The following is a 9,628-nucleotide window of genomic DNA, read 5'->3' on the forward strand; positions in this document are numbered from 1 at the left end:
AAACTTATATACAAAAGTTATTTATGTAAAGAGCACACACATTGTGTTCGACAAGGCTCTCGGTTGTGCCAGGCATTTCATAAGTTAAGAAAACTGTGATTAAACCTTGTTAAGATTCAATAAGCGCAGCAGAGGTTAATTAAATCTTTATAGATTTATCCTCCATTCGGGGTTTCCTCTATTGCAACGATCATTGCCAACTTGGTGATGGGAGAAATTGAGAACTCCGAGCTACATCAATCTTTTCCTTAGATTGCCATGGCAGTATGAAATAGAAGGGAAATTGGAGGGGGAAATAGAAAGAAAACATTGCTTTGACACCATTTAGATGGCAAGTGGAACACTTTCTCTCTCATACAGACATTAAAGAATGAACTCCAAAATTCTACCCCTTTTCACACATTGAGCAGATGCATTTGTTGAATGGTTTCTTTAAATGTAAAGGTTCATCATTGTTCCACCTGATGTGTATGTCTTTAAGGGGCCAGAGCAAGGGCCAGAGCAAACTAACGAGACCCAGCTTTACAGCTGTGAAACACAGCAGGTGCTGCTGAGTTGTATTGATTATGCTGTGTCAGCAATTGGGTGTAGTATATAAGGAGCAGCACCTAGCTCTCCCATTACCCTGGGGGATGGGTTGGTGGTTGGGTCTGGTTTGTTGTTGATGTATTTAGTGTAAAAGGAGTTTTTGTTTTTCTTATTAAAACCTTGTTTAAGTACGACTTCCGGGTTGGCGCCTCTGGCAATGGCGGATTTCCTCCGATCGGGAGGAATCCGCTCCGTGGAAAACAGGGTCTGAACCACCACGGCGAGGCAGAGACCCATCAAAAACCACAAGCGGGAGAAGCCTGTGGACGTGGGATTCGGCTGGCACCTTTGCGCTCCCTCCACTCACAGGGAAACCCGGTTTTGGGGATCCGGAGTGATGTGGGGAGAGTGGCACGGTGCTTTGAATCGACTGCTTCTTTCACGGAGTGAAGCCGCATTGCTGTTGCCGGAGAGCGCTGACTTTTTCCTGTGGACAATTGGATTTCAAAGAACTGCCCGTGAGTAGAACGGAAAATTGGACTGTGAAATTTCTTAATTAGGCACTGAAAGCGGGAAGGTCTAAACAGGAAGTCCGCCTTCCACTTTTGTAGATAGATTGAAGCAAAGACATGGCAAGCTAGAGTTCAGAAAGTCGTTTGTAAAGGACTAAATTTTCATCATTTAAAATTACTGAACCCCCCTTGGAAGCAGGAGAAGAGGGGGGAACTTTTTTTAGACTGTTTAAACCTGCAGAAGAGAGAGTAAAGAAAGGTAATTTTCCACCGTCTTGAACCTGGGAGCAGGGTGTCAAGACAGACGTTTTGGAGAAGCCCATTGACTATGGACAAATGTTTTTGGCAGATAGTTAAAAGAACAGAAACATATTGATTCCATTGTTCCCTTTCGCTTTTAAAAGAAACAAAATATTGACAAAATAGCTGAAAAAGGAAAACTTTGTTGCTAAATCTGCCTTTAAAAAAAGGGGAAAAAAGATGGATACAAATAGAAATTGTTTCCCCTAGAGGGAGCTTGTGAAACTGTTATTAAAGTCGAACTGGGGAGTTTTGCAGCTGTAAAAGATTAAGATCGTGGGACCAGACTTCGGCCTTGAACAAGAATGTGCTCAGAGGCTCTGGTGCTTGCCTTTTGCAAGACAAGTGCTTTATTGGAACGGATACATGGGAAAACGGATTTGATGACAGTTGTGATAGGAAATTTTGGACAGGCAGTGGGTACCTATATAGAACCCACTCAGGAATCAACCCAGGAATGTGCTTTGACAGATGAGATGAGGGAGGAGGCTGTTGCTGGACCTCGGGTGGCAGAGATGGAGGGAGCTCTCTGCGCTACTAAACTGCAAATAGCCAACAGCATTTGGGGTGCTGTGTGTGGAATCAGGACCATCAGCATTGGCCCAAGATACTTTGCTGTTTGGTACCCAAGTAGGAGCATCTCCACCCCCACCGTTCTGCCCGGACACTGAGGTCCAGCGCCGAGGGCCTTCTGGCAGTTCCCTCCCTGTGAGAAGCCAAGTTACAGGGAACCAGGCAGAGGGCCTTCTCGGTGGTGGTGCCCACCCTGTGGAACGCCCTCCCACCAGATGTCAAAGAGAAAAACAACTACCAGGCTTTTAGAAGACATCTGAAGGCAGCCCTGTTTAGGGAAGCTTTTAATGTTTAATAGACTATTGTATTTTAATATTCGGTTGGAAGCCACCCAGAGTGGCTGGGGAAACCCAGCCAGATGAGCTGGGTATACAGTGGTGCCTCGCAAGATGAAATTAATTCGTTCCGCGAGTTTTTTCGTCTAGCGATTTTTTCGTCTTGCGAAGCACGGTGTCGGAAAAGTTTTGGAAAAGCTTCAAAAATCACCAAAAACCTCAAAAAAGGCTACCACACCGCGTTCTATGAGTTGCTCCTCGAAGTCAAGTCGCAACTGTATTAACGGTGTTAAGAAAAAGGAAACAAACTTGCAAAAAACGCAAGACGTTTTCGTCTTGCGAAGCAAGCCCATAGGGAAATTTGTGGCAGTGGTAGCAGTAGTAATTGTTGCTGCTGCTGCTGCTGCTGCTGCTGCTGCTGCTGCTATTTACTTGTACCCCTCCTTTCTGACTGGATTGCCCCAGCCACTCTGGGCAGCTTCCAATACAATGTAACAGAATACAGAGAAACATCAGACATTAAAAACTTCCCTAAACAGGGCTGTCTTCAGGTGTCTTCTAGAAGTCATTTAGTTGTTTATTTCCTTGACATCTGATGCGATGGCATTCCACAATGCGGGCGCCACTGCTGAGAAGGCCCTCTGCCTGGTTCCCTGTAACTTTACTTCTTGCAGTGAGGGAACTGCCAGAAAGCCCTCAGAGCTGGATCTCAGTGTCCGGGCTGAACAATGGGGGTGGAGACGCTCCTTTGGGTATTCAGGGCTGAAGCCTTTAGGGCTTTAAAGGTCAGCACCAACACTTTGAATTATGCTCATAAATGTACTAAGTATGGAGTGGGGGGGGGGGAGTTATTTCAGCAGCCATGTATTTTGTGGGGGAGGGGTGAAATCAAAATTCTTTGTAATAACCCATGCTTGAAGGTTTTTTCCACCCATTCCCACCACCCTTCTGAGTAATACCCCTCCCCACCTTCTCACTATATAGAAGGGTCTGGCAACTTCTGTTTCAGTGTATCTGAAGAAGTGTGCATGCACACGAAAGCTCATACCAAGAACTAACTTAGTTGGTCTTTAAGGTGCTACTGGAAGGAACTTTTTTATTTTGACTATGGCAGACCAACACGGCTACCTATCTGTAACTGTTTAAATATATGTAAACAAGCACAATTAAGTTTGCACTGAAGATTGTGCAATTGTAATGCACTAGTCAGTTGTATAATTTCATACATGTGTCCTCTAATTGCAAATCCAAGCCAATACTCTTAGAGCATTAAGCCACTTGTTACATTGGAAACAAAACAAAATAAATAAAGTTTTTTTAAAAAAATCCTTCCAGTAGCACCTTAGAGACCAACTAAGTTAGTTATTGGTATGAGCTTCCATGTGCTTGCATACTTCAGATACCACATGCACACGATTTTTTTTGATTTTTTTACTATATTTTATTTTGTTTCGACTATGGCAGACCAACACAGCTACCTACCTGTAACTTGTTACATTGGAGTTCAAATGTTTGCTTTGTGCTGGCTAATACTACATTTTTTAAACCAAAAGCCAATGAAGGAAACCAGAACAAATAATTTTTCCAAAATGAACTACATTGATTGCTGCTAAAAACTAATCAGCACTGGAAACGGGCTTCAGAACAACTGCCTCCAGATTCTCTGCTTCATACTTCAGAAACCCACCGATCACTGACATGGCGTAGGGAATTTTCTTGTTCTTCTAAGCCCCTTTGTTGTGCTTGTTTCCATATTCATGACAATTCAAATAATTTGACATTGTGCGCTTCCAGATTAAATTGCTTTATTTCCGCTGAGACATTAGAAGCATGCCGTTTCCTTCACAATCATTTGCGTAGCGCTGGGAATCATTTTCCCTACGTGAGTGCATTGTGCCTGTACATTTCCTGTACCTGAAAGTTCGAGGTAACTGCCTAAAATTAATGCCGAATTGCTCGGCATCGCTCTCAATGGAGCGCTCGTCTCTGAAAACATCCCGTCAAAATCCGAAACGGCACATGCTAAGAAAAGAAAGGCAGGGGCGAAAAAGCAGGAGTATGATGTGAATGAGAAACCAGACTGAGATGCATTCCTCGCAACAGGGGATGTCACCACATGGGCCAATATAAACGAAATGTTTACTAAGAGAAAAGAAAGGCTTGCTGCACAATCCTCTTGAGCAGGGGTCAGCAAACTTTTTCAGCAGGGGGCCGGTCCACTGTCCCTCAGACCTTGTTGGGGGCCAGACTATTTGGGGGGGGAATGAACGAATTCCTATGCCCCATAAATAACCCAGAGATGCATTTTAAATAAAAGGGCACATTCTACTCATGTAAAAGCACACTGATTCCCGGAACGTCCAGGGACCTGATTGAGAAGGCGATTGGGCTGGATCCGGCCCCCGGGCCTTAATTTGCCTACCCATGCTCTTGAGTCTTCTTGGTCCTAGGACTTATTGTTGTTGCCCAGGAGGGCTGACTTCCTTAGAAGCCAACTCCAGGTAAACTCAACTTTATTTTTATATATAAAAATATAAAGGACCCCTGACAGTTAAGTCCAGTCACAAACGACGCTGAGGTTGTGGTGCTCATCTCGCTTTACAGGCCAAGGGAGCTGGCGTTTGTCCGCAGACAGTTTTTCCGGGTCATGTGACCAGTGTGACTAAGCCGCTTCTGGTGAAACCAGAGCAGCGCACGGAAACGCCATTTACCTTCCTGCTGGAGCGGTATCTATTTATCCACTTGCACTTTTTGGCGTGCTTTCGAACTGCTTGGTTGGCAGGAGCAGGGACCAAGCAATGGGAGCTCACCCCGTTGCGGGGATTCGAACCGCTGACCTTCTGATTGGCAAGCCCAAGAGGCTCAGTGGCTTAGACCACTGCGCCACCCACGTCCCTTTATTTTTATATAGTAGACAGCAAATCTCCAAGTTCACACTGGCTTGCTCCTCCCCATCAACTCTACAGGACGTTTCTCCTTCAAGTACTTCCTCTTGACCCTGGGACTATCTATATGCACACTCAGATGGCCCCAGGGAGCCAGTGCCATGCCACAGCTGCACACATTTAATGTGGGCAACATTGCTGAGGATTTGCCCGGTTTCCAGCCTCCTGGTCATCTGCCTGATAACTGTACTTCCTGAAGTCTTTACTCCAGGTGTTTTGCCTGCCACCAGAGCAATTTGCATGTCATACCAAGCAAAAGTTGCCAAATAGCTTTTCAAATATCAGGACCTTTTTGTTTGCAATGAGAAAGGCAGAGAGAGGTAGGAAGGAGAAGAGAAAACAGAAACACAATGTAAACACACACACTTGGGCATTAAGATGTGTCCCGTTTTGCTAATAGGTATAAACTGTGGGAGGCAGTGGAAAACAGGCGTGTCTGGTGTGCTCTGGTCCATGGGGTCATGAAGAGTCGGACACGACTAAACAACTAAATAACAGCATAAAGGTGGGTGCTTGATCGAAGAATGGTGAAGCCTGTTCTTTAGCCCATTGGCCTTCAAGTCGTAGGTCACAAGCCACAAATGGGTCATAGAATCATAGAATTGTAGAGTTGGAAGGGACCTCAAGGGTTGTCTAGTCGTCTAGTCCAACTCCCTGCAATGCAGGAATATCAGCTGAAACATCCATGAGAAATGGCCATCTAACCTCTGCTTAAAAACTTCCAAGGAAGGAGAGGGTCTTATGGGAGAATATTCCCTTTGGGCATTCAATAGAGGCTCACACCAAATTCCCTGTTAGCCAGACTTAAGCAGTGCATTACAGTACAGTCCAAAAGTGTCATGTGAGAGCATTTCATTAATACATACCCTATATAGGAAATTTAGGTCATCTTAGCTGTTTATTCTCTAGCCAATCACCTTCTGCCATCCCAGCACCTCACTATCTCTTCATCCAACCAAACTCCTTGAAAATACTTCTGTGAGCCAAGTTTTTTGTTGTATATGCCGAGCCCTCCTTGCACGTTATCCAGAGTTGTCTTTCACTTTTAACAGTCAGTGTTGGGCACTTCCTAAACAGATTCTTCCCAGTATTGTGGTCAGTCCACACAGTCTTAGGTGACATGGGTTTTGCAGAATTTCTACCTCAGTCGCAGTCTGATCTAAATTAGCTTGCAAGAGCAATGGTACCACCAAACAAATATGTAGTAAAATAAGGAGGAGGAAGAGGTGGATCCCCAAATTTACATTTGGGATAAAAAAACAACCATTTTCCCACAGATGGGTTTTGGATCTAATGGTGGTGGAAAACCCATGCTTTCGCCAACCCCAGAATAAGACAATCCCCTCTCCTTCAGCTGAGACTCTTCCAGCACAACCAGAAAGCCTCTATCATCCATCAGTCATAGACAACACAGACTCTATATCTGGCCACCAAGTCCTCCCCTACATAAACCCCCCAGATAGCAATCAGCCATATGCATGTTTAAGCTCCCCATCCCCAAAGCCAGCTAACCCACACAGCCTTGTACATGCCACTCAACCTACCACCACAGGTAATTTAACATTTCCCATCTTGATCAGGTCAGACCATTTATCAAGAGAATCCTCACATTCTTTGGGAAACGGATCACCACGTTGGGGCATTAACGGCTAGCTAACGAAATGTTCATTTTAATTTTATTGCAGTACTCCATGTCCCCGGTCTGTGCTGCACACTGGTGCTATCCAGATGTTGTTCTCAGCAAGCTGAGAGATCCTTTTGATGAAACGTCCTCTCCAGGAATGCTCGGAATTGGCAGGAGCACAGCATAATCCAAAGGGCATGCCTTTTACATTGTCACAGTCCTTGTCTTGCTTTAAAAGCCTGGCTCTCTATGGATCCTGCCAGCGAGCAATCATTAGATTCTGGAGAGAGAGAGCCAAATTGACCCTCCTGGAGCATCCAACAAATCATTTATTCATGTCAGATCGTCTTAAACCAGCGAAACCTGGAAGGTTGCCCACACACTCAACTCAACTCATAGACATATAAAAAGATAATGGATAAAATTTGACCTACATAAATAATCAATAAAACACTGTGAGCTTCACCATTTTGGCAGTGCATGGTGTGTGGATGTAGATGTACCGGGGGCGGGGGTGTAGCTCAGTTTTTTTTTTTAATTCCCTAAATTCCTGGATGGAGAAGCAGCTTGGGCTCTGACTCAAGCAAGGAGGGACAGGCCAGATTCATCAGCTTTATGAGACAAGAAGTATATTGCTGTGGGTTGGGCTGGGCTGGGTCAGTCTAGATGATGCCCTGAGTCCCTTCCAATTCTCGGGGTCCTGGAGGCTTAGCATCTAATAGAGGGTTTTATTGCTGAACACGTCAGACAAGTTTCTTTGTAAGACAATGACCTCTCCAGCATCCCTAAAGAATGAGCTATGTTGCAAGAGCTAAAACTATGAGATGTTGTTGCCCTTTAGGACAATGTGTGGGCCTTTCCTCCACCCCACTCACCTAGCTGCTAGGTATGAGAACAATAGTGTGCTGGTCCCGGGGGGAAGGTTACTGTTACCGTAGTCCAAGTTCAGTCCTAAGTCACTAGCCTGGAGATAGTCCACAAAGTGTGAGGTGAGGTCCGAAACAGGGAGCCAGGCGGGGACAGGAACACTCGAGGAACAGGACTGGATGCTGGCCGAAACAGCTCTTCAATGACGACGTTGCTCCCGCAACCTGGGACCGGGATGACTGCCCTTTATCTTCTCTAAGGCCAGGGGCGGTCCCGGCCCCCAGGAGCCCCGCCTCTCCTGGCCTTAAGGCGAGCACTCCTCCTGGGAGAAACCAGTTCCCTTCGCCTCTCTGCCCTAAGCCTCTGCAGTTCAGGAGAGGCCGAAGGGTTACTGGGCCCCGGGGAAGGCTCACCTGTAGACACTGAGTCCTCAAGCACCTCTGGGGCCAGAATGGTTTCACCTGGTGCCTGCTCCTGAGGATCTGGCACAGGTGCAGGCTCCTCAGAATCTAGGCCTTGCCCCAGTTCAGCCAGCCCTGGAGGCGGGGACTCCTGTGCCGGCTGGGATTCCTCCGGTTCACTCTCAGAATCGGAATCCCAGGCCATCACAAATAGCCAGAGTGATATATAGGAGCTGAGCTGGAAATAGGGTGGACGCTGAAGACAAAGAGCCATGCTTGCTCTGTGCTGGATCCAAAGCTGTTGCTAATGGAGAAGCAAGATATTTGGGGGCCTTAATGCTGTAAGCACCTCCATCTCCTGCTCAGCTTGTGTATGTGCGTAAATAAGACCATATATCCTAAAGACAGCACAGCCTGATCTGACCTTCATTCCCAGGAACTCAAACTTGGGTAGGACGTGAACCAAGGGATTCACGTTACAAGATTCCGACTAAACATCAGGAAGAACCTTCCGACTTGACAAAGAAATGAACTCTATTGGAAGATTGTGGACTCTCCTTCACTGGAGGTTTTTAAGCAGAGGTTGGATGGTCATCTCTCATGGATGTTTTAGTTGAGATTCCTGCATTGCAAGAGGTTGGAAAACATGGCCCTTGGGGTCCCTTCCAACTCTACAATTTTATGATTCTATGAAGAGCCGGAACCCATGAAGTGTCTCCACAGTAGAAGGTTGGAGTGGTGTGTAGCAATATATTGGTGCACCTGCCTGACTCTAGCTCAGAAGATCCAGTCCATCTATCAGCATCAGGGGTCAGCTCAGGAGCCAGCACCATGGCCATGCCTGATCCACAGTTGAACCAGGTCATTTTGAGTCTGTACCATCTGAGCCAGAAAAATGTTGGAGGGTATGCATTTATACCCCACCTCATTCTCCAAGGAGCTCAAGGTGGTGTACATGGTTCACCCCTTTCTAATTTAATCCCCACAGCAACCCTGCGAGGTAGGCTAGGCTGAGAGTGATTGACCCAAGATCACCAACTGGCTGAGTGCGGATTTGAACCCTCATCTCCCAGGTCCTAGTCTGGCACTCGGACCACTACACCACACTGATGCTCAAATAGCCAAACATCTGAAATAGCTCTGAGAAATCCAGAAGGAGAACACCAATTAGGATCAGGCACTGGAAGCAAAGAGGCCTGCACCTGGTATTTGCTCTATTTCCAGACAGAAATAACTCAGGAACTGGCTGGTGTAAAAACATGCCCTCAGAGAACCGGGCACTCATCTCCCATCAGCACATTTTCATGACCCATTAATAGTCAATTTGTTGACTGCATGTTCTTTCCTAAGGCATGCAAAAAACAAACAAACAAACTCACTTTATGCTTACTGAGTAGTTACCAAAAAGCCTTAGAGGGCATCTTGTGTCTAATTTTTCTTTTATGTCATCCTCATTATTTGCCCATTCAGTTTGTTCAGTGGAATCACAGCATCATAGAACTGTAAAGTTGGAAAGGATGCTGAGAGCCGTCCAGTCCAATCCTAGCAATTATTTCTCCCATTTGCTGCTTGTGCGCAAACACTTGGGATAATTCCGACTTTG

Source organism: Podarcis liolepis (genome assembly GCF_965112155.1).
Source record: "Podarcis liolepis genome assembly, chromosome: 9".
NCBI classification, from domain to species: Eukaryota; Metazoa; Chordata; class Lepidosauria; order Squamata; family Lacertidae; genus Podarcis; species Podarcis liolepis.